Source organism: Aptenodytes patagonicus, chromosome 1, assembly GCF_965638725.1.
Source record: "Aptenodytes patagonicus chromosome 1, bAptPat1.pri.cur, whole genome shotgun sequence".
NCBI lineage: Eukaryota > Metazoa > Chordata > Aves > Sphenisciformes > Spheniscidae > Aptenodytes > Aptenodytes patagonicus.
This window is the reverse complement of record NC_134949.1, coordinates 169,561,394-169,588,493: the sequence shown is the minus strand read 5'-3', so window position 1 is coordinate 169,588,493 and position 27,100 is coordinate 169,561,394. Positions and strand designations below refer to the sequence as shown.

At 39.0% G+C, this 27,100-nt stretch overlaps 1 protein-coding gene across 1 annotated transcript in view; it reads left to right on the top strand.

Moving 5' to 3' along the window:
* The window catches only part of GPC6 (glypican 6), a 796,854-nt gene that overhangs the window by 310,832 nt on the left and 458,922 nt on the right, over positions 1–27,100 (top strand). The window lies entirely within an intron of this gene.

Sequence of the window (27,100 nt, the reverse complement as noted above, 5' to 3'; positions counted from 1 at the left end):
TAGTGGTGTATTATAAAACAAGACGTGTGACTCTACGTTATTCGATACCTTTTACTAACCTCAAAGAAGATGAAACAGGAAAGAAAAAGTACAAAAAAAGGAGAAAAAATAACCATGGAATTGTCAGTTATCTTGGATCACTTAAAACTGCAGTTTCGTTTGAGGAGCATCTGCTGTAGTACAGTTAAATATTAAAAAACATTTCTTGAAATGAACACTGAATGTTGTACCTGCTAGATGTATCCTCAAGTGCAATGACACTGAAAATGATCTTGAGGTCAGGGTTGAACATGGGTTACCGGTGCAGGGCTACAGGTAACAAATAGACTGTAACTACTGGGAGTGATTTCCAGTAACCGGGACAATAAATGGGACTAGGGAAGAAGTATTACTTACTATGCAGCATCAGTGATACTGTTACTGAAGTACCGCGTTCAGTTCCGGCGATGATGCTTTAAAAGCTGTTGATGGAGATGAATTACTAGAGGATTAAAAGAACGGTTACATTCAGATTTCTCTCTCATATTATGAATCTATTAAGTAGTTCTCTAGCTTAACAAGTAGAAAGTGAAGGGTGGCTCATTCTAAGGCTCCAAGTGAATAAATTATTTCTGGCAATAAACAGATCTATAATATAGCAGAAGTAAAAATAACCTGTACATGGAAACTGAAACTAGATAAAAGATCAGTCTAGATGAAGGCAGTATACTTCCATATGTAGTCACTGGGAAAATGCATTCAGTGATATGGTAGTTGCTCCGTGACTTTAAATTCAAGCCACCGCATTTCTCTCAGACACATATGATAACCCTAAAAGAAATGAAGGGCTTAATTCCTGAATTATTGCATTACTTTTTTATAGCCTGTGTTATGAAAAGACCAGATGGCTGTAAGAGTTCCTTCTGGCCTTTAAATCTAAACCTCTGCGAAGAGGCTACTGAAAAAAGAGCTCACTGAAATTGAAGCTGACACTGGAATCTAAACCCCATGAAATAAAGTGAATGAAATATTGGTTTTCTCTGTCTGGAGAAGACGAACATTCTCTTGTATTCTCTAATTTCATCCCACATGCCTAAGCTTTTAAATTTTAGTCCAAATTCATACAAAGACTGATTTTTGCTGATTGTCAGAGCATAGCAGTATGTAATATTGTCATCTAATTAAATCAGTTTCTAGATCTGCCTTTATTACTTGTGTTCATTACAAGAAATATTGGATTCATACTTGTAACAAAATACCACAACCAAAATTATCAGATGTTAGATGTGTTTTCTTAAGTTGAATTAAATCATTTTATGTTGAAAATTTTGTAGGAAGATGAGCTGGGATATTTGAAAGTTTCATCAGGAAGCCGTAGCTGTCTGGTCAAACTTGCACTTTTCAGACGGTTTTGCTACTGTGTCTAACCATGGTTTGTCTAGGAACAATAATTAGATGTTTTAGAATTACGTTGCTCATGATCCATCTAAGCTGAAGTTAGATGCTGTGAATTAATAGCAGTAGTTCTTATGTAAAAACAGACAAGTGCTGTAGTGTTTATTTTGCTAATTTATATATATGACTAAGCTACATAAATACTTAAAGCATTAAGTAAGCCTTATGAAGATGAGCTATAGCTCCTCCGGTAGCATCGTAAGTACTGATGGAAACCAGGAAAGAGACTCCCATTTTATGTTAATTAAAAATCACCTTGACAACTGAAGAAATCCCTTTATAGACTTCTCAGAATTCATTTACATGTAATTAATCAAAACGTTATTTGAGAAGACTTAAATTCATTTCAAGGAAACATACAAGTGTTATTTCCTGTTTTAAAAGTATGGTTGCAGCATTGAATGAAATGCAAATTTTTTGCTAGTGACGCAGGTTTCCAAAACTTCTTTGCTGTGAGCAAATGAAAAAAGTAGGACATTTTTGTCAATGATATTTTAAAAATCTTTTTAATTAATAGCTATTTTCTCTTTTACGGAATACTTTTAGTATGTTTAAGGACAGAACCAAATACACAGGACCATCCTAAAGATCATCCTATTTGGATGACCACACTTTAAAAGAACAATTAAAGCTATTATTTGTTTCCTACATCAGGAATTACGTTCTGTGCCACTTGTTCACTTTCCACAAGCCCACAATCCACAAGATTGAAAAATCTATTAAGAGTCACATGTGAGTGAACCCACTAGCCTTTAATGTGCAAGCATAGTCATCAGTCATTTCTCTATCCCTTCTTTGTTCTAGTTTTACTCACCGACTAGGAGTGAGTGCTGCATGAGTATCATTATACATAGGATTACCTGTTTCAGTGGCTGAGCCCCTTAAAGTTAATACTGGTATGTGAAAGCTGTGCAACGCAAACCCTTTTGCAATTTTGCAGCTTTTCATGTTCAAAGTAATGTGTGTCCATCCCAGCCTAATTATTTGTGTGATAATCCAAGAGATTTTCATAAAGCCTAATTAATTTTATGGTTGGATGTAGAATTAGTCTTTTGTTGTTCTGTGGATGCAGTGCACATATCTCTTAATAAGCAAGGCAGGCTTCACTGTCATAAACAGTTTGCAAGTCTAAATCATAAAGATGCAATATAAACAAATAAGATGAGTCAAGAAAGCAGAACTAAAGCTTGTTGGAGAGAATGTAATTTCACGTTGTCTTTAATGTGTCAAAAGCTTTAGTGCGTCAAAACAAAGATCTACCTAGCAGTGGTCAATTGGATGGTCAGGGAAGAATATAAGTAGTCTTAAACTCCTATAGATCAAGCTTTTGCGATACTTCACATTGCTTTCCAATAATCCTATGATCCATAATTAGGTACTTCAAGAGCCAGGGGTATTATCTTTACGTTAAGTCGCTTGATGGATTTTCATTTCCGTCAGTAGGGCCCTTTTTGACCCTGTGCATATGCCATTCACAGCTTTCAGATGATAGAAAGGTAAAAAGAGGAAAATGGGTTTTAAAGGAGCTAATGAACATTAATTAGTGCAAATGAAGGAGAGGGACCTTCCAAGGGTAGGAAGCAGAAGTTAGCAAAGATATATGAACAGTGCTTTGTATGTGTACCCCTTCTGTTTCTACACAACACTAATGAGCTTCAAAATAAACTAAACATATAAATATGAAAACTAAGTATAACCATCTATCATACCTTTACTGAAATGTGGCTATTCCAGCAGCTCATGTCGTCAGTACAAAAGGATTGGCAGGAACTCAGCTGGATTAACACATCGAGCTGCAACTGAGTGTATTTTCAGTTACCAAAGGGTAAATTCTTGTATTTGTCTATGATACAAGAATTGATGCCTTTAAATGAAAACAGGTAGTGTATTTTTACTAACCAAGCTTGGCCAGGACTGGGGTTGTATTTCACACCTGAAATATGACGGCCCCCCCACCACCGTCCTGATGCCGCTTTCTGCGTCTGACAGGTGTTTTATCAAAACAGAGGAGCAGCCATACCGGCTGGGCGTAGAGGTCCATCTACCCCAGAATTTGTCTCTGACAGTTGCCAGTAATGGATGATTATAAGAGCGGGAGAAACAGTGATCAGTCACTACCTTGTTTAGGTTTTAACCTACCATAGAAAACAGCAGTACTGCAGACTAACGTGCTGCATTTTGACATATTTTAAAGCTAGCACTTTCTGATATTAGAAACCACAGGTATCACTTCAGCTGTTTTCTTGAGCAGTAGGAATGCTGACAGCAGCTGTACAATGAAACCTGATAAAACCATTGTGCATTCCCCATATTTGTTGAAGTGCTAGCTGCTGGTATTTAGGGACTCCTCATTTCTGTTTATTTTTTATTCGATCTGCTTTTGTAAGTGGGCTAGGCTGTACACTGAGTAATTTTCCCCCCACAGCTTCGGGTGATAAACACCAGCTGTCAACAGCAAATGCAGTGACATGAGAAGCATACAATGATTTTCAAGACAAGGTCAAATGACAGGTAGTTAAATAATGTAGAAAGGATAATCTTCTGAACAAGCAAAAATCTGAGGCTGGCGCAATGTTTTTCACAAAATTTACAATCAGCAGATGGCAATGCAGAGGTCAAGCTCCCAGACAGAATATATCGTGTACCTGAATAAATAATTTGTGTATAAATGATACTCTATGAAAACTAATTTTTGCTATTGAGATACCTACTTGACCTTGTGATGTTACTGTTAACACTCTTTAAATTGTTGTCTGAATTGCATTATAAGGTAGTACTTGAAATCGTACGTTGCTACTAAAGTCACATTTATATTGTTATACACATATGTTTAAAGGTCTAATGGTTTTGAAAGTCTGAAGGCTGAGTTTTCCGTGCTGCTGTGTATCCTTAAAAGTGTCTTATGATGGGAACGTGACAGAAATCGTATTCTTCAGAATTTAAGGTAAACTTAGCTGGTTCTGGGATTTTGTCTGGTCGGTCTAGTGCCTTTCCTTGCATATTCCTTTTTCACTTATGTCTGGTTTCCTGTGTTTCCTAGTGTCTCTTGAGAGGTGTTCCTTTACATCGTCCAAAAGCCTACATTTAACTGACATAAAATTAGCAAAGCGTTTTATACTACTTCTAGAGCTTAATTTCAATTCTCCCTTACGCAAGAGGTTCTTTAAATTTCTTTAAATTAAGAGCATCACATACACTTATTATGCAAAAGTTTAAATGAACACAGTAAATATCTTCTTACTACCTTTTTAGAACAAAAACAAATTAATGTTTTTCTAAAGTGGACCTCCTATGTACGCTGAAAAAATGCAGTAAAGCGATAATCTAAAATCAGTATGTAACCATAGAACCCACAGTGAGCTGTCACAGGCATAATAATATAACACCAGTGGAAGATTTTTTAATGGAAATGTCAAATACAATTGTATTAATAGGAAGTTAGCTCCCTATGACAATGTAAGTACTATTTCAGTGTCAGTTAGGAGCTTAAAAGATTCCTTTCCTTTTATATATTATATTTTAATAAAGGAAATTAAAATATCAATCAAAATCTATGCTAAAATCATGTTAAAGGTGCTAAGGAACTAGGCAATGTAGGAAAATCCACAGATAAGGCTGCCACAATATCCAGAGATTAAAAGCAGTGAAGCAGCCCCCAGGAATTGCTTGCCTTCCATGAATTGTCAGTTGATGATGAGCTGATAGCAAAGTGAAATATTTCTTCACAGTGAGCTGAAGGTGTGATATTGACTTTTGAAGGTGCAAAGATAACTTGATTAGACTGAATTTATTCTGAATTTGCTTTCTAGTTTTAAAGAGACAATCTCCCTTTGAGTTAATGGAATACTGGTAAGCAGAACCTCATACATTATATTGTTTTTAACACACAGGACATTCTCCAAAAGTAAAGAAGCATTTATGAATTAGTGCAACTACACTGATTTTAAAGATCACAAAATCTTCTTTGACCATCGTGACAGAGAAGACATTTTTGAAGATGGCATTTACAGCTACTCTACTTACTGTTCTGAAAATAATCTTATGACCTTGGTTTTGAAAAGGAAGTTAATATAGAATATGAAGAAGTGGGGGAATTTTTCTCAGTAACCAAAAAATAAATGATGCTACATTCTTTGTCTCTGCAGTCACTTTGTGCTAGTCACATTCCTTCACTGAGCCAGAAAGTGTAAATAAACTGTAGGGTTCATATCCAGCAAAACAAGAAAAAAATGTTATTGACAGCTTGAAGATTATAAAAATTACTGGCTATGAAAGTCAAGTGTTTATGTAACTCAGAGGAAACCTGTTGCTAAAATGGCATTATACTCCAGTAGCTACAACTTCTTCAAATGCAATTAATTATTATTTTCCTTTTTATAACATTCAAATAAGAAGAGCAAGGTCCATCTCACTGAAATAGTAAGGATTAATTATATTGTAATATTATATACACCAAGAGAAGCATAGAGGATGTTATCAGGTTCTAATATTGCTGTTCCTGGCATTTGAAGATGACCTCCAATGCTTTAGCATATGATATTTTATGAGCATCTCTAGCTGGAAGCTGAGAAAATTTTTTAATATGTCTCTCTCTGGCTTAGCTGAGAAGGTTTGGGACTTAGAATGGGTTTTTTGCTCTTTAATCCACACTTTTATTGTCTTTTAAGTTGTTGCACAATACTTACAAGCTGACATTTCAAATAACCTAACAGCAGTATAATAATCATTTGGTACTGGACATGCATTTCCATTGCTACCATCAGTGCTTTTGAAGGATCTAGTTATTAGCATAGGTTGGAAATTATTGAAAAGATTGAAAATCATCGCTGTTATAGTGAGAAGAGGATCTGTCTGCAAGCAAGAGGGTTCCATGTAAATGTTATTTCTCTTGGCATATTTTATGTTTTATGACGCAAAGTTGCTAGCTGACACAACTTGTGTATCACTGAAAAACCTGAGCTGGTGAAAAGAATTGAGAAGTGAACAAAGGGGTTCAGGTTGTGCATTCTGTATCTGACTTCCTGAATAGAAGGCAGTTTTTAACAACTATATTTCCTTCACTGTTCATAAAATATGTGCAGATCACATATTAAGCTCTAACAGAAGTAAAGAATCATTACCTGTATTTTTTTTCGGAATCCTATGTCTTCATATCTATTCTCCAGCTGAATTTAGCAATGATTATTGAAACAAAAGACTGGAGATCAGGATGCAGTTGTAGCTACATCAGAAATGAAATTCACAGTGAATTCAATTACTGTGTGAGTATTTTTCCCCCATTTACACATTTTGGTGAACTTGGTGCTCCTGAGACCTTAAGTGATAGTCTTAAAGAATGGAGTCTTCTATTTAACTACGAAATAGTTATAACACAGAAGTAGCAAAACATGTGACACATAATGATTGAAATTAATTTCTCTTCATTGCCATACCTGCTAAGAGCAGTGAGAGAAAGCAGTAAGAAGGAACGTTTAACACAACATGCTTAGTGTGGCTGAGTATAATTAGAGTCTGATGCAATGCATGCTTTTAGGAGTTGTTAGCTTTTGTAAATCTTTCTTGTATAGAAAAGTGACTAGGGGGATATTTACCAGCAATTTTGCAGATTATGCTTTATATGAGGAACATTTCAGCGTAAGGTTGTCATAGACATTTAATCAAGTAAGTCGGTGGGGAAAGATCAAGAAAAGATTTTGATCTGAGATGTCAGGGATTTCTTCCAATCCCACTGTCTTAAAAATAAACACTAAATATTGTTAAAGCCTTTCTGTTGCTCCAAAGCAGATTCTCTAATGCTGCCAATAGTGTAAAGTGTACAGCAGGTGGGGTGCCGTTACAGGAAACCATGGTTGTCCTGTCACCCAACTTACCTTTCATCTGTCCCACCAGAATTAAGTCTTGGCGGATAGTCATTTTATATGATTTATACCATAATTTTATAATATTTTCTGATCATAATTTTTATTCATATACATTGCAATTTGTATTTTTACTGACTTGTCTTCTAATCAGGTGTAATCTAGAGTAAAAATAGTAATGTATATGTTTTATAATGAAAGTACTCCAGAAGCATCAGTCTTTCTCTATTGGCTGAAAATGGAGCCTGCATGATCAGTTTTGGGTGACTACCGCCAGTTATAGGACAAGTATAATTAGCAAAGATTAATCCAAACGTGTGGTGTTAATCAATGTGCAACAATGTGTTTCCTTTGACACTTGAATCTCACATAGAAATGAAGTTTTGAAAGGAGTGATTCATATCAGTAAAAACATATCCATATATGAGATCATTAGTTAAGATATTATTAGAATATTTTACAGCTCTGTTTTTAAGGGTAATTTAATTATAGAGAAGATTTCTCTCCTACCATTTATGATAATGTTCATATTTGAGTTTCACTGAGATTCTTTTAGGGTATTTTTTCTCAGGATTTTTTTTTTCCTTTCATAGAGCTACACATTTATTTTGGACATAATGGTTCAGTATCATGCCATATATTGAAGCAGTAGCCTTCTACTATTGTTTAAGCATTCTGAGGTTTTACATCTTGCAAAAGAAAAGGATGAGAGCAAGAAAAAAATTATTATTGCACGATGAGTTTAATAGCTATGTGACTTCCCGAATGTTTGAAGAACACAAAAATGTAAGTTCCAACCTGCTATACACAAAATGAATCTACAAAGAGCTAGGTAGTGTCCTCTGTTATCAGTTCAGAAATAGATGACAAACAGCTGTGAAATCAGGCTGATTAACAACGCTAAGGGTAACCAAAATAAAAATAGTAGTTTCATACAAAAAATGCCACATGAATCATGAGTAGGTAGGCAAAAGTGATGCATTTCTAGATGTGCTTGTTGGAAAAAATATTTTGCAAAATGAAATTAAAAAAGGAAACGATTTCTATGTTTTTCATTTCTTGCTATTACCACATATTCAAATGAAATTGAATATAAAATAACTTGAAAACAACTGAAAACCAACAACAAAAAAACCATAAAAAGAACATACCCCAGAATCGAACAGTTTGGAAACAAAACCACACCACCGTTCTGTAATCCTGTAATGCAGCAAAGGTGAACGAACCCAGTGGCATCATACTGAAGTTTCAGGGGAATGCTCAGTTCAAACTAGAATACAGTAAAACATATGCTGGAGATTATCAGAAAAAGCCATTCACCCTCAGAGAATTGTTCTTTTCTTTTACTATTTTCAGAATATGGCTCATGTATGCTTGGTTTATGCTGATTTACAGGATAGGGTTTTTCAGGAACAGCAGTCCTGCCACAGTGATGATTCAGCTGTCAGAAATGTTTGCACTATGTGGTGGAAGGGATGTGGTCAAGGCTGCATAGAAATGCAGTGATTAGGATCGCACTTTTTGTATTTTCCAGAGAAGGAGAAACTGTACAGTCAAGCTACTGTTTCCATCTTCATCTTCCTCTATGGCAAAATCCTGGAGAAGATGTGGCTAGTATTTTACTTTATCTTTCACTCTGGGACTACTATCTGGAACGTAGGAGATAGCATGGGAAGAGATGTACATAATTTGTGCTGGATATGATTCTGTATTTCAAAATAAGGAGACATGAAAGGATGCAAGGAGGAAGTCTCAACTCATTTCATATACAAAGCTCTGTCTTCACATTTCTTCAGAAGAAAAAGTTTTTATCTGCTTATCTACCTTTAGCACCAATTAGTGGTTAAACATGCTAATATTATAACACATGCATGAGCTCACCTCTGACTGAATACATTCTGTTCAGCAAGCTGCCTTCACATCCTTGGCAGTCACTTTTTTTTCTATGCTTTAAGTCTTTTTAGTTGTGCATGGAGAACATTTATGTACAAAGATATCCTTGTAAAATGGATAGTGCTCTCTTCTATTTTTATTCCTTTAATACACTCTAAATATAAATATGTCAAAAATAGAAGTAAAAAGGCACAAGGAGAAGAGAAAGCGAGTTAAAAATACTTCAGCAGCAAAGAAGATAGTCAGCAAAGTGGAAGTTATACTTCTTGTCATATGTCACTTTGAATCTTTGGAGAATACTCAGATACCATCATGATGGGCATTAGTGTAAGAATACGAATATAATTGCTGTTAAAATGCATCAGTGTGGGCAGGACTCCATTTCACTTACATAAGGAACTATGGAACAACTTATTAGCAATTTCTGGGGTGATAAGGAGGTGAAAGAAAAGAGGATAAAACTCTGTTTCTGTCAGTCAGGATTGTAGTTGTTCTAGGGAACTGGGCAAAGACACACATTTTGTTCTCATTGCCATTTGTAAATAAGTAATTACTCAGTCTTTACATTGCAGTTGTTGGTGATATCCAAGTAATTAAACAGTGTTAGCATCTGAGAAAATCAGAGCATCCAAGAGCATACTGGTTAAACAGTTAGAAGCAGCTCTTAGGGCACAGACCTAGGACATGATACAGGTAAAATGTATAATGAAAGCATATAATCATATGCTATGGATCCAAAACAAAGTAATTACCATCACATAAGTAAATTATACCTTTCTTAATGTGATTTTGTGTATGTTCATATGGACTGCATGCAATTAGTGAAAGCCATATACTTTACATGTTGGTTTGAAAGAATGTATTAGTCTGAAATTGAGTCACTGCACCTGGTGCATTTACACTTCACAAAGCGGCATTTACAGGAAAAACTGCAAACTTTATCTAGGCCACTGTCAGGGAGTGATGAATGAGGTCAGTGGTGGTGTAACCCCAATTCTTTTCCCATGGGTGCGATTGGCTCCCTTGGAAACATTTGCTAGCTGGTTCGGAATATGCAAGGTTTTCTACCGAATACCTGTGGACTAATAGCTTTTACAGGGCTTCTGAAATGTTTTCTTGTCAATCAGGAGGGAACAGTGTATGCAGCAGTGTACTGTTTTAAACAAGCTATATAGTACTATATGTCATTAGTAGAGGTAGAAAGAATTGTTTGTTGATGTATGAACATGTACAGATTCACTCACCTATCAACTTTAAAAACTAGCATTTGCATTACAATAAATCAGAAATTTGGCATTTGAATAATTTTTAAACAGTCTGCTATACTGCCTCTCATGACTTTGAAATACCGACTTTATGCTGGAATCAACGGAGATATGGCAAAAATCACAGAGAGTAACTGATAGAGCAAATTTCCTGTAACGTTACCCAATGTACATTTTTCTCAGCTGTGAAAAGTAGCAATTAACTGTCCTATTTTCTATTTGATTTGTAAGTTCCCTTTTGATAACCAGGAGGCTGTATTTGTGCAGTGGTATAAATGGACTACAGACTAATGTGAAATTAAGGTTTAGTTTGCATTTTGCCAATAGTCAGATCAGAGTTTAAAAGAACTAATAGGTGAGATTTTTGGACCTTAGGACCTTAAATATAACGGTCCTTTGTTGTGTTGATTTTAGATCAGTGTAATGCTCTCAGTGAAATGGGCATTTATCTGCAGAACAGGCAAGGAGATAAAGGACTGTGTTCTCTGACAAGTCCTATGCTGGACTAATGTATTTCACGTTGTACAATTTACTTCCACATAATGTCTTTAAAAAGCATCACTAGTGTATATAAAGCATTATGTATATAAACATAAGGAAAATATGTGATGTAGATCTATGCTTGTGTATAGCAAACACATCTAAATTCTTGTGATGCTCAACTTTGTATTTACCAATGAATACCAATGGTCCCTAACTATGCTCTACTGCTTAAACTTTTGGCTCTATTGCCAAAACCATAGCTTTACAAGAAGAAAACAAATCAGATGATAAAAAATTAATGCATTCGTTATAGTGGCCTTCTTTCCTCCCTACTGAAGAAATCCAGCACCTGTTAATAGTACTTAGACAAAGAGGAAGAGGGAGAGAAAATGTAATTTCATTGCACTATCCATTAGCAGCAGTTTTTAAATCATCAGCAGAAAGATGATGGTATCCTTTGATTTCCTCCACGCCTATGGAGGAAACATAAGAAGTTTACAGTGAAATCAATATCTCTGATTATATGGTGATAATCTAGTTTTAAAAAAGGAGCTACCCTTATCTTCTTCGTTCCAAATAAGAAAAAAAACCCCACCCAACAATACAAACAAAACCCAATCAAACAAAATAAGGAAGTCAAAAGTGATAAGAAAACAAGGACTGATTTTTAACAGGCTGGAAAAGGCCAAAAGTAAGTTGCTCTAAAGTTATATCAAAAGGCACATGGCATTTTAGTTCCCACCTCCTTATTTTGTAAAATTTTTGCCTTGTAGAAAAGAATGAAAAAATAAGAAAGAGGAGAAAGATGGTAGAGATGGCTGACTGGAGGCCTGGGCTAAGTACTGTGTTTCTGAAGCCCTTCTGGCTTATTCTGCCCATTAATGACACGCACTCTCTATCCACATCACAGCTGACCTTCAGCAGTTAACAAAATCTCATACTCTGGTAGTCTCATACTCTGTAATGCATGAGGCCAAGAGTGATCACGCTGTTATCAGTATCAGCAGATGTAGATATTAAGTGCAAGAAGTACACTGAAGTCTTACTTTCCATGGCAGAGTAACAGGAGGTAGCAGCACCCTTTAGTGATGCTCAAAACCACATAGAATCATAGAATCATAGAATCATTGAGGTTGGAAAAGACCTCTAAGATCATCGAGTCCAACCGTCAACCCAACACCACCAGGCCCACTAAACCATGTCCCTAAGCGCCTCATCTACACGTCTTTTAAATACCTCCAGGGATGGGGACTCCACCACTTCCCTGGGCAGCCTGTTCCAATGTTTCACCACTCTTTCAGTAAAGAAATTTTTCCTTACATCCAATCTAAACCTCCCCTGCCGCAACTTGAGGCCATTTCAAAGCACATCTTCCCACCATCCTCCAGTAAATTTTGCTCTGCTAATAAGGGCATATTCAAAATCATTAACACCTTTTTTCCCCAACTCCCCTTTTGTCAGTCTTGTTTTCTTTTGTGAAAATGTAATAACACGCCCTACACTTTCTTTACAGGAAGTTTTTATGTCTTGGCAATGTCAAGACACTTTTTCTTGTTTCCCCCTGAAATGGCATAGGGCTTTGCTTCATCATCCAGTCTCTTCAAAATTCTGTCACGGGGAAATGTTTGCCTTTGGTTTCAGCCGCCTCACTTTTTACTCAGTTCTGAGGACATTTAGTAATGCTAAATATTGATGGCAAATAGATTCCCTTTTTACTCTATTAAAAAAAAAGATGCTTACGTTCTCAGTTTATGTGCTGTTTCTTCTAAGAGTGTGCCCACACGTTTATGCTCTCTGTATAGGCATGTACATACATGCAATGTACAGTCAGACAGAAAGCACAGAACTAAAAGACCTTGTTCAATCAAATTAGTGAGATGATTTGTTCATGTATGCTAATATTCCCCCGACTCTTGTCATATTATTTCCATCAGTATACAATTTGCTTTATGTATAATTTCAACAAGCATTGTAAAAGTTTCAGGAAACATTTAGTAATCTAATGTATTCCATGAGGAGATTATATTTAAACTTTCACAAGACAATCTGGTGTCCAATGATATGACTTGTTTGACCCTTTATTTATGCCCTTAAACCTAGCCTGTTGTGGTTTAACCCCAGCCAGCAACTGAGCACCACGCAGCTGCTCACTCACTCCCCCCTGGTGGGATGGGGGAGAGAATCAGAAGAATAAAAGTAAGAAAACTCATGAGTCGAGATAAAGACAGTTTAATAGATAAAGCAAAAGCTGCGCACACAAGCAAAGCAAAACAAGGAATTCATTCACTGCTTCCCATCGGCAGGCAGGTGTTCAGCCATCTCCAGGAAAGCAGGGCTCCATCACGCATAACGGTTACTTGGGAAGACAAACGCCATCACTCCAAACGTCCCCTTCCTCCTTCTTCCCCCAGCTTTATATGCTGAGCATGATGTCATATGGTATGGACTATCCCTTTGGTCAGTTGGGGTCAGCTGTCCCAGCTGTGTCCCCTCCCAACTTCTTGTGCACCCCCAGCCTACTTTGCTAGAAGAAGCAGAAAAGGCCTTGACTCTGTGCAAGCACTGCTCAGCAATAACGAAAACATCTCTGTGTTATCAACACTGTTTTCAGCACAAATCCAAAACATAGCCCCATACTAGCTACTATGAAGAAAATTAACTCTATCCCAGACAAAACCAGCACATAACCTAAGAGGGATGTTGATGTCCATATCAGCAGCTGCAGCTGGCTCATCTTCCCAGGCCGACCCAGACCATCCTCTTCCTCCCAGCTAGTCTCTTTGCCAGTCACATCACTCCACAGTGCACATCCCTACCTCAAGTACTTCGACACCTTTCAACAGATGAAGTTGGGTCGTTCCTACCACAATGGCTTGATTCCACACCAACTGCAACTTCAGTCTGTGAGGCTCCATAGTACGTATATGTATTTCACCTTGTGTGCTTACTATACTTAGATGTGCTTGTGTGCATTTACATCTTATGTGCACATTTTGTGGCTATGATGTCTTAAGGACTAATAATACAGACCTTTTTATAAAACCTAGAGAAGACTTCATCGGATTAGAAAACTAGCTGGATTTGGTAACCTATTAAGCCTTTCCCATCTCTAAGTTTGTAGTTACAGGTCCTGGTAGATAGTGTTTGTTTTCAGTAGGCTTGTATGCATTAAAACAATCCATAGAGCGGACAGTATCCATTCTGCTGTTATTGAATGATTTGGAAATATTAGCAGTAGCAGCACTAGGTACATGCATGTAAAGAAAAATTCAGTCCTCTACTACATCTCTTCTTTGCTGCAGGATATGAACTCTTAAGCTTTAAACATTGACATGTACTCATCATAGCAGTGAATGTACTGTGCTTGGAACAGCACGTGCCCTAGAAAATTTTCTTGCAGGTAGCATCGCTGTTCCTGATCTCTCCTTTGTAACCTGGGGTACAAAAGTTATGGTGCAGTTGATTAATCTGCAGGGTTTAGAGCCTCTCTTATGCACAACTTTGTAGCCCTGAATAACACCAAAAGCCACTAAATCTGGCCAAGGTAGACCTTTTCGGGGAAATCACAGCTGTGCACTCAGAAAGCTGGCCAGCACTTTTCCTGCCTATGGGGTAATGCTGACATGTAGAGCACTTTGTATTACCAAAGACAGCCAAGTTTCAGAGTCTTCATCTAAAGAGTCTTCAGTTTCATGAGGATTTCTGCAACTTAAGGGTTTAGGGAACACTCTATATTTCTTTTATGGGTACTGTAGCCAATTTGTGTTGGCCAGTAAATCAAGAAACTTCCAACAGTTCTCTTTTATTCCCACCCGTTTTATTTTCCAGCACTGAGCTCATGTACCAGCAAAACGTCTCACCCACCAAATCTGAACAAATACAGTTTTTTGCTTGGTTTTTTCCCTGAGAGAACTCAGTGAAAATATACTGAATGTTTTTAGGCACACATCACAATAAGTATATGTAGAAATTAATTACATGATCTTTCTGAATAGGATACTAGCATATTAAAACATAATTATGAAGTCAAATATAATTTTCAGTATATAGATCGTTTTAATTGCTAGACTAATTACAGAAAGACAAGAGACCTTTGAAATTATTTGACTGAACAATTTATCAAATGTGGGGTTTGTATTTTTTCTTCTCCTCTCCCTGTTCCTTTGCAAGTTATACCAGTCTTCACATAGTCATGTAATAAAAGCTTTTTATTTAGTCATTTAGAAGTTTAACTTCTTGGATAAGACCAATGAACCATTGCATTAATATGCTAATTGGTACTTTAAAGGGCCTGGAAATTATTAAAGTCTTAAAATATTTATTGCTGTTTTGCTTTCAGCCAATGTAGGAAGTGAGCACACAGTCTAAGTTTAAAGATTTATTTGTGAAACGATTCTAAAATGGAAAGAACTTTTAATAGTATTAAGAAAAATATTTCTGATTTGGATATTTCAGCCCCTTGAATATTTTTTTACTGAAATAAGACATTGCCTGTTGGGTATAATTTCATTCTTCTGGGATGTTTTTGCTAATTAAGCCAGCTGAAATGTGAGACACTGTCATTCGGCAGCCCAGACACAACTATGAAAAATAATACAGAATGTTAAGGAATGACAAGATCTATTCTAATGACAGACTTTTCCATTGGTCCAGGAATAAGGGTCTATAGGGGCTCTGCTACAACTCATGAACATCGTAGAGTATCAACATAAAACATTATACAGAAGAGTTTATAATTAAATTACAGACATAACTTTGAACATAAAATATTTTACAGCTACAGGAAAAGTTGCTGCCTTATGAAAATCAGGATTAAATTGAGTTTTGAATTTCTTTAAAAAGTGAAAATCAGATTTTATTTTCTGATACTACATTTTCAATAATCTGTCACTTAATGGTATGTTCTCTAAAACAGGAAATAAGTATTTAAAATAGGCACTGTAGGATTCATTTTTATTAAAAGGTACGGTATAAGGTCCCCTAATCTGATTACATAAAACCATCCCTACAGAACTGTGTGCTTTCTGAACCTATTTGAAATAGTACATGTAATACACAAGGACCATGCTGCAGCTCTTTGTGAAGGTGGTTTGCGGGAGGAGGTGTCGTCTTTTTTTGGAGGGAGAAACAGGTGTGGTGATTTTCAGATTACAAAGAGGGAAATACAAGTGACAGATGTCAACTATGATAAGGAGATGATGATGTATATAGGATTAATATATCACTAAGTATGTTTTGGGACAGTTCTGTATGACCTCTTTATTCAGATTAAAAGTATGTGCTCTAAATAACAGTAGGCTTTTAATTTAATCAGCATTTGCCTTTATACTGCCAGGAGTCAAATGGAAATGTCATGGGCATTTAGGTTGATGAGACCTTACAGCTACTATATCATTCTTGTTAAGGACAGTAAATGACTACATATTTGACCTTTCCTGTTATATCCAGTTCCACTGTAGATTGAAAAATTATAGGAGCTGTAAATGTTGTCATTATGTGCTTTACTAATACAGATAAAATGCTGTTTTGTGAATATCCACTTCATTGTTATTCTTGAATACTATCATTTGTTGTTCACATGGAATCATAGCCCACCCTGCTTCCACAAGACTAAATTTAAACTTACATGAAATATATTGTTTGACATAAATGCTGCATACCAGTTCTGAATGAAGCCATATATTAGAAGTTTGATATCACAATACCCGATTGTTCATAAACCCAGCAGAAATTCCATGCTTTGGAAATTAAATTCCATGCCTGCAAATTAAAGCCTTGAGTTTTATTGAAACACAACATAAAAAGAAATCCAAAATATATGTTTTCCATCAGACTTCATCTTACCTCAAAACGCATATAAGAGCATGTTGTACACGACTACATTTTGGGATTTTTTTCTTATTCACAGATCATTCAAAATCTGTCTTGATAAACAGGGAAAGTCCAGTCAGCCTTGTTACATGTTCTGTGAGTTGTACCATGTGAAATTGATACATAATGCAAGCAAGAAAACTACTTTTTAGAGGCAAAACATACTAATAGAGCTCTGGTGCTCTAGTGGAAGGCAGCTATGCGTGCACCTCTATGACAATGCAGCCTCCTTTTAAAAACCTGAGTAACAGCTTCTGCAGTCTTGCAATGAATCACTACCCTGGACTGGATAGAGGGGTCTAAAGGTAAATGCAAGCATTTGAATTAAGTGTCTAAATTATGTCATAGTTAATGAAAATCTAGGATCCATTCAGTTGCCTAACTATAAGATCCAGTGCCACATGATCTGTCCTCTGATACCCACTCTCACACGAGATATCTCTCCGTGATGTTTTCATAGATCTTGCATCGTATCTGCTAGTCCCATGTGCCTATTCTGGGTATGGCAGGGCTTCTCGTATGGCATTGGAAGCCTGTGTGCTGCCTTTATAATCAAGAGAGTGACTCATCTACTTGATAATGGGAGAAATGATCCCTGGAAATACTTCTAAAATCAATGGCAAGAGATGGGTAACATACATGATAAACCTACACATGGGCCTACAGTCTGGACAGATAAAATGCAAGGAGGTGTAGCCTATCCCTTTTGCTTTTTTCTCTGCCTCAGCCATTTTCATAACAGTAGATGACATGCCACTGACCTAATCATTTGTTTTCCACCTTGTATTACGGGCAACATTATGATTCTTGAAAGAATTGAGTTCACATCAAGTGAAATTTTTGTACAATGGATTTTTTTTTTAATCGCTATCAAATTCCTTTGGTAAAAAAACCAAGATGCTTCTGCAAATCACTTTCACTTTATACCTGCTTTCATTTGTGTGGCTTTCATTTGTAACCCTAATACAGATAAATAAATATTTCAATCATGATGCACTGTTGTGAAATTCCAATCAGAAAAAAAAGTCAAAGGGAATTTGAAGTTGGACCACCGATCATAAGACATTTAGCTACTGAGAATACAAACAGAATAATCACAAAGAGAGAGAAGGGGACAAATCACTTTTCTGAGCTAAGAGTTTCCCTTTTTGTGATCTAAGAGTTCTCAGAGATAAGAACAGAGGGGAGGTTTTCCGTGGCCTTTCTGCAAATAAAGATATTACTTTATTTGATATAACATGCAATTTTAGCACTCAATCTATTTTTTCCAAAATAGTCTCCTGGAAGTCCTCTGGGCTTCTTTTTCTCTTGAGATGATGTACAAAGTCACTGTGGGTAAAGGGACTGTCAAGTGACTGTGTATTCGATAAATTAAAGTACAGGAAAATAGGCTTCCTCTTGAAATACCTGAATAAATTTAATAAAGTTTTCAAAAGAGACCAGAAAATATACTAGAAGTTATTGAAGCCTTTGAACAGTCTTATAATGAAGTTCATGCAGGCCTTAATTATACAATCCTTCTGTGAGTATTTCCAGGCTAAATACCCACTACAATGGGGGGGAGGGTTTGAATGTAATGACATTTGGAAGAAAAATCTTTCTAATAAAATATAAAAGCATGAGTTTATGAATTTCAATTCAGTTCTACTTGTCAAAATTATTTTATGTTATTTATTCTGAGAAAATAGTCTTCCTAATTGCTCTGATGTATAGACTTTACTGTAGGTTTTAAGAGCACGGACCTCTCTGTAAATCTGCTTATACAGATTGCTCAGTTCAAATTAAATTTGGAATTGTGTAATATAGAGAAAACTTCAGTGGTTTGTCAAGATACAATAGAACAGATGCAAGTTAGATACAGACCTACTCTAAATCATGAAAATATTCTCTGAAAAGACAAAGAATACTATATAAGTCTGTATCAGCAGTTTGAACCAAATCTATTCCTTTTAAAAGCTTTTCATTTACTGAGGGGAATCTCATTGTTTCTTTCCTCCCATGCTTTTGAGTTGTGATAGACATGAGCATGAGTATGTGTCTGTCATGGTTTAACCCCAGCTGGTGACTGAGCACCACACAGCTGCTCGCTCATTCCCCTCACCCCAGTGGGATGGGGAAGAGAATTGGAAGAGTAAAACTGAGAAAACTTATGGGTTGAGATAAGAACAGTTTAGTAATTGAAATAAAAGAAAGTTAAAAAGTAAGAAGAAGAAGAAGAAGAAGAAGAAATATACAAAGCAAGTGATGCACAATGCAGTTGCTCACCACCCGCCGACCGATGCCCAGCCAGTCCCCAAGCAGCGGCCCCCCCTGGCCAACTCCCCCCAGTTTATATACTGAGCATGACGTCACATGGTATGGAACATCCCTTTGGCCAGTTTGGGTCAGCTGTCCTGGCTGTGCCCCCTCCCAGCTTCTCGCTGGCAGGGCATGAGAAGCTGGAAAGTCCTTGACTGGTGTAAGCACTGCTTAGCAACAGCTAAAACATCGGTGTGTTACCAACATTATTCTCATACTAAATCCAAAACACAGCACTGTACCAGCTACTAAGAAGAAAATTAATTCTATCCCAGCCAAAACCAGGACAGTATCCACCCCTTATTCTATACCATCTACTTCGTGCCCAGGGCCCACACCTTCCAATACATTCTCATTAATCGCCGCCACTTTTCCTGTCTTTTGATATATACACACAGATATCATTCCCTTAGTTTATGTGCCATCCCTGTAAAATGTTTGTTGTGTTCATTTAGTCCATGACTTTGGCGTCCATCTGTCATAACAGTCTTTCAGGGCAGGAGAGATGGTGTGTGATGTTGCATTGCTGCATGCTGAAGCCAGTTCTGATCCCATCACTGCTACACTTTGCTCAGTTTTCATCAAAGTTCATTCTTCATTAATCTGGGTGATTCTTACTGTAATACCATTGATATGGTATATAGCCACTATAAAAGTGATGATATACAATGTTATATAGCAATTAACATCATACAATTTAATTTATTGGCTATTCTCACCCAAAATCAAATCCCCTTGAGGTACACATCAGACTTCCCCATCGTCCCACATTACCCACCAAGTGCAGCCAGGTCCTTGAGCAAAAGCAATCCCACAAATGGGTTTGCCTTTGCCCAAGGCAGGAATAACCCAGACTGTCTTCCCCGGCATATTTTTTACGTGCACTACAGGGACGTTATCCCCTTCTACAGTACGTAAAAGTTCTGACTGGGCAGGGCCAGCTCGATTGGCAGATCCCCTCGTGTTGACTAACCAGGTGGCTTTTGCTAAATGTGTGTCCCAATGTTTGAACGTCCCACCACCCATTGCTCTCAGTGTAGTCTTTAACAGTCCATTGTATCATTCAATTTTCCCAGAGGCTGGTGCATGATAGGGGATGTGATACACCCACTCAATGCCGTGCTCTTTGGCCCAGGTGTCTATGAGGTTGTTTCGGAAATGAGTCCCGTTGTCTGACTCCATTCTTTCTGGGGTGCCATGTCGCCATAGGACTTGCTTTTCAAGGCCCAGGATAGTGTTCCGGGCAGTGGCATGGGGCACGGGATATGTTTCCAGCCATCCGGTGGTTGCCTCCACCATTGTCAGCACGTGGCGCTTGCCTTGGCGGGTTTGTGGGAGTGTGATATAATCGATCTGCCAGGCCTCCCCATATTTATATTTCAACCATCGTCCTCCACACCAAAGAGGCTTTAACCGCTTGGCTTGCTTGATTGCAGCGCATGTTTCGCATTCATGGATAACCTGCGCAATAGTGTCCATGGTCAAGTCCACCCCTCGATCACGAGCCCATCTATATGTTGCATCTCTTCCGTGATGGCCTGAGGTGTCATGGGCCCACCAAGCTATAAATAGTTCACCCTTATGTTGCCAGTCCAGATCCACCTGAGCCATTTCAATCTTAGCAGCCTGATCCACCTGCTGGTTGTTTTGATGTTCTTCAGTGGCCCGACTCTTGGGTATGTGAGCATCTATGTGACGGACTTTTACAACCAGGTTCTCCACCCCGGCAGCAATATCTTGCCACAATGCGGCAGCCCAGATGGGTTTGCCTCTGTGCTGCCAGTTGCTCTGCTTCCATTGCTGCAACCACCCCCACAGGGCATTTGCCACCATCCATGAGTCAGTATAGAGATAGAGCACTGGCCACTTTTCTCGGTCAGCAATGTCTAAAGCCAGCTGGATGGCCTTGACTTCTGCAAATTGGCTCGATTCACCTTCTCCTTCAGCAGTTTCTACAACTTGTCGCATAGGACTCCATACAGCAGCTTTCCACCTCCGATGCTTTCCCACAAGACGACAGGACCCATCAGTGAACAGGGCATATTGCTTCTCATTTTCTGGTAGTTCATTATACATTGGGGCCTCCTCAGCACGCGTCACCTCCTCTTCTGGCGATATCCCCAAATCTTTGCCTTCCGGCCAGTCCATGATCACTTCCAGGATTCCTGGGCGACTGGGGTTTCCTATTCGAGCCCGTTGTGTGATCAGTGCGACCCACTTACTCCATGTAGCACCAGTTGCATGATGTGTACAGGGTATCCTCCCCTTGAACATCCAGCCCAGCACCGGCAGTCGGGGTGCCAGGAGGAGCTGTGCTTCAGTGCCGATCACTTCCAAAGCAGCTCAAACCCCTTCAATATGCTGTCAATATCTCTTTTTCAGTTGGAGTATAGCGGGCCTCGGTTCCTCTGTATCCCCGACTCCAAAACCCTAGGGGTCGACCTCAAGTCTCCCCTGGTGCTTTCTGCCAGAGGCTCCAGGTAGGGCCATTCTCCCCAGCTGCGGTGTAGAACACATTTTTTACCTCTTGCCCTGCCCGGACTGGCCCCAGGGCTACTGCATGAACTATCTCCTGTTCAATTTGTTCAAAGGCTTGTCATTGCTCAGGGCCCCATTTGAAATCGTTCTTCTTTCGGGTCACTTGATAGAGAGGGTTTACAATCAGACTGTAATTTGGAATATGCATTCTCCAAAAGCCCACGACGCCTAAGAAAGCTTGTGTTTCCTTTTTGCTAGTTGGTGGAGACATGGCTGTTATTTTGTTGATCACATCCATTGGGATCTGATGATGTACATCTTGCCATTTTATTCCTAAAAACTGGATCTCCTGTGCAGGTCCCTTGACCTTACTTTGTTTTATGGCAAAACCGGCCTTCAGCAGGATTTGGACTATTTTCTTCCCTTTCTCAAAAACTTCTCCTGCTGTGTTGCCCCACACAATGATGTCATCAATGTCTTGCAGGTGTTCTGGAGCTCCACGCTGTTCCAGTGCAGTCTGGATCAGTCCATGGCAAATGGTGGGGCTGTGTTTCCACCACTGGGGCAGTTGGTTCCAGGTGTACTGGACACCCCTCCAAGCGAAAGCAAACTGTGGCCTGCACTCCGCTGCCAAAGGGATTGAGAAAAATGCATTAGCAATATCAATTGTGGCATACCACTTGGCTGCCTTTGACTCCAGTTCGTATTGAAGTTCTAGCATGTCTGGCACAGCAGCACTCAGCGGTGGCGTGACTTCGTTCAGGCCACGATAGTCTACTGTCAGTCTCCACTCTCCATTAGACTTCCGCACTGGCCATATGGGACTGTTAAAGGGTGAGCGAGTCTTGCTGATCACTCCTTGGCTCTCCAGTCAATGAATCAGCTCATGAATGGGAATCAGGGAGTCTCAGTTGGTACGATATTGCTGCTGGTGCACTGTTGTGGTGGTGATCGGCATCTGTTGGTCTTCGACCTTCAGCAACCCCACAACAGAAGGGTCCTCCGAGAGACCAGGCAAGGTAGACAGCTGTTTAATTTCCTCCATTTCCAAGGCAGCTATACCAAAAGCCCACCTTTGGGTCCTTGAAATACCCTCTCCTGAGGTAGTCTATGCCAAGGATGCACGGAGCCTCTGGGCCAGTCACAATGGGCTGCTTCTGCCACTCATTCCCATTTAGGCTCACTTCAGCCTCCAATACAGTTAGCTCTTGGGATCCCCCTGTCACCCCAGAAATACAGATGGGTTCTGCCCCTTTATACGTTGATGGCATTAGGGTACACTGTGCACTGGTGTCCACTAGAGCCTTATATTTCTGTGGGTCTGATGTGCCAGGCCATCGAATCCATACAGTCTAATAAACCCGGTTGTCCCTTTCCTCCCCCTGGCTGGAGGCAGGGCCCCTCTAGTCCTGGTCGTAGTATTCGTTACTCACTTCTTGTAAATATGAGTCAGAATTCTCTTCATTAAGATCAGAAGTAAGATCAGCCCTTCTACTCTGTTTGGGGAACTGCCCACTGGAGACTGGAGCAGCAATTTTCCTGGAAGAACCCCCTTTTGTGATTGTTTTTCCTTGCAACTCACATACCCATGCCTCTAGGGTTGAGATAGATTTTCCATCCCAATTCCCCATGTCCTCTCCATGGTCACGCAGGTAAAACCACATGGTGGCCCATGGTGTGTACCCTCTATATCCTCTCTCTTGAGTAGAGGAACGCTTACTCCTAATAGCTGAGATACTGGTCCGTATGGGTGGGGAGTAGGACATATCCTCTTCAAGTTGCTGGACCTTCCGGGACAGTTTCTCCACAGCCAAGATGAGGGATGAAGAGAGATTTTCTTCGTATTCCCGGAGTTGGCCAGCCAATTCACCCACTGTTTGTTCCTCTCCATCTTTCCAGGTCAGTATTGCCACTGAGTTGGCGTATAACAATGATACACTCTGTACAAACTTCCGCCACATGGGTCGTGTGCGCTTGACTTCATCTGGATCTTTGAATAGCTGTTCATTGCTCAGGTCACCATAAATCACCTCCAGCACAGCTAATTCCCTCAGGTACTGAATACCCCTCTCCATGGTGGTCCACTTGCCTGGGTGACATATAACATCTTCCTTGAAGGGATACCTTTCCTTCATGCCTGACAGGAGTCGCCTCCACAGGCTGAGGACCTGTGCCCCTTTTCCAATCGCTTTGTCAATGCCCCCTTCCCTGGAAAGGGATCCCATCTCCATGACTTCCCTACCCTCTAATTCCAGGCTACTGGCCTGGAATCCGAGCATTGGAGCAGCCAGGTGACAATGTGCTCGCCTGGACGATGGCTGAAATATTTTTGCATGTCTCGCAGCTCGCTTAGGGATAGAGATCGAGTGGTTACTGTCTCATTTATGAGTTCTGCCTCTTCCTTTTCTCGTGATGACCCTGCTTTTTCATCATCCGTTACTAAATGAGCTGACTTTCACTTCCAAGATTTCTTCTTGTGTATAGGGGCGACTGATACCGGCACGGGTTGGTTCTCTGGTTCAGCTGCAGTGCCTGTTGCCAGGGTTGCAGTAGCCACAGTGCCTGTCACAGGGGTTGGAGTAGCCGCAGTGCCTGTCGTTGTGTCGTCAGATCCAGAGACCTTCTCTTCCCTTTGAGGGTACTGAATAGTGTTGAACAGGGCTCGGTAGGCATGGGCCAGGCCCCAGCACATTGCAGTGATCTGTGTCCCTCTGGAGTTGCCAGCGTGACAGCATACTTTTTCCAAATACTTTACTAGTTTTTCAGGATTCTGCATTTGTTCAGGGGTGAAGTTCCAAAACACTGGAGGTGCCCCCCATCCTAGGTTTATCTTTTCATCTACTGAGGGGAATCTCATCCTTTCTTTCCTCCCATGCTTTTGAGCTGTGATAGACAGGAGCATGAGTATGTGTCCTAGTGAGAAAAAGTGTTTCTCTACAAGAATAAGAGGTAGGTCAGGCTTAGCATAGTAATGGCTGGCTTGTGTATGTTGTATCCGTATAGGTGCAGAGTGCATGCATACCTTTATAATAATGAAGTGAAGAGCAAAGCAGAGTAGCTACTCCCTTTACCCTTACTCAAACCATGCCCTTTCCCCCCTCTGTGGCACCATCCTATCTGACCCTCTATCCTCCATCTATCCAGAGCAAAGCTTTCTAGAGCTATACTAGAATTATACCAATTGATGGCTTCATAATAACAGAGGAATCATTTTTTCTCCCTTTTGCTTAACTTTCTTCAGACAGATCTTGACTCACAGCAATATGAATTTTCTAGCTGAAGAACTTCCAGTTGAAAACGTGTTCTCTCAATCATTTCCAAGATGAAATAAATATGGGAGAAATAAAAGTATAGGGCTACAATGTGCAAGTTTTTAGTTTAAGACCATAGAAAGGTCTGATGAACATGGACTGTATCATCTGAAATATTCGTCTGTTGCTAGGTTTCGGTGCAGTGGGCTGTTTTGCTATGCTTGTCGCTAAGCTTCTTCTGCCATACAATTAAGTATAGAACAGGGAACTGCAAAGTAGCATTGACTTAACTCGTTCCGCAACTGGAAGCAATATAGTCGTGCTGGTATAGAACTGAATCCGAACTCATCAAAACTCCTTCTAGGCAGCAAAGTTAATTAGGACCACGCTAATGAATTTAGACTGCTTTTGGGACCTCAAGTGTTTTTTTGACCTGGTGCTGCACCAACTTTATATAATCTGTCTCCTTTAGGGATGTTTTGCATGCTTCTATGCCATGCTCCATTGAAAAATACAGATATGCTAAAGAAAACTGTATGAATTGGGTGCTCACAAATATGTTTGTCATAGATTAGAATATCAATACCTGATGAAATATTGCTTTAAGAAAAGTAACAAGGGCTCCCTCTGTTCATTAAATAAGACATGAAATGTTTTTAGCTGATTTATGCAATTCTCTAGAATAATATCCAGATGTGTAAATGTGTATGCGCACAATTTGTGGGTGAATTCATGTAACTGAACTCAGATATCTACAATATAGATGTCTTCATCTGAGTTAATCATACTTACTTCCACTTATAATCAGTGGAGAACAACAGAACTTCTAGCGTGTGATTCACTGCATCCTAAAATAGACTTCTAAATCTGACTATAGGATTACAGTGCCTGTTTCTCCCCATGGAGTATACAAGGATCCTACAGTGACTAGCACAGATATAAACTACATTGCAGGTATCTTAAGTCAGAAATCCCATGCTAAATGACCAAAATAAATTCTCTCTTAGCACATATTATAAGGAGCTGAGTTTCCCTGGAAATACCATGATAATGAATAATCAGTGTAGGCATTAAAATACCTAATTAACTCTAACGATAACATCCCTACTGTATGTTTGTCAAAGTGCTTATGAAAATGATAAATACTTTTAACATTTTCTTAAAATATATGGTAGGTTTTCTTCAAATTGTATTAAGAAGTTTCAAAGCAAAATGGCTGTACCACATTGTGTCAATGTGGTATTGCTTTAAAACAATTCCAGTGGGTCAGCTTGGGTGAATCTGAGTGCCTACAATGATAATATTAATAATAATATAAAAAAGTAATAATAGATAAGAAAATCAGAGGAATTGTTATACAAATGTGTGATAATGGACTGTGCAATTTTTCTATTTATCTACTAAATCTCTGGACCAAAGGACGGCTCCTCTGTTAGCAAAGAGACATTTCTGGCTATAGTAAAGCAACCTAGCCCTAGGCCATTTCCTATTATTTTTTCCATTGCTTGTCTCTCACATACCTTTCTAGTGTTGAAGATTGATTGATTCAGGGGATCATCTGTATGAATAACAGCACATCTTTATCAGAAGAAACCAAGGAAGACTATTCCCAAATTACCTAATAGTGTTTAAGAATGTACTGATCATTTGTCCAGTATGCAGAATTATCTGTCTTGAAGATATTGTTCCAAATTCATGGGAGAATGAGGTTTTGGAAGAAAACCCGAGATCTACAGTCTCGATGCCAAACACCTGTTTCTGGTCCTAAATATTGTGGGACAGTATATATACTTATATATAAGTATACATAAATATAAACTGTCCCGTAAAAAAAGTGCTGCGTAAGGGTGGTAGAGGGCTAGGCAGCCACTGTATGGGGAGCATTTCAGGGTATTGCTTAGACCTAATGACAGCAGTCCCCAACCCTAACAGATGCCTGGAAGTTTGAAGTCTGAACTTCAGCTAATGACCGTAAGGTTGAAGGTAGGCATCTCTAAAAGCCTTCCACCTTTTGGACCTTTATTTTATGATAAATTAATTGCCTTTTAGATCAATCTGTCTTCAGAGACTATGAGGAGAGTTTAGGTTACTAGTTCAGTTTTAAGTGGTTAGCTTACATGTCCCCATATGTTGGAAACAGCATGCCCAAAGCGGAATTCAGGTGCCTAAAGGGCACTGAAATCAGTAGGAGTCAGGTCCAGACTAATTTTCAGATGTGTTATCACTTTCCTCTCCAAAACTGAGTTGGGCTGCTGCAAAAATTATGCCA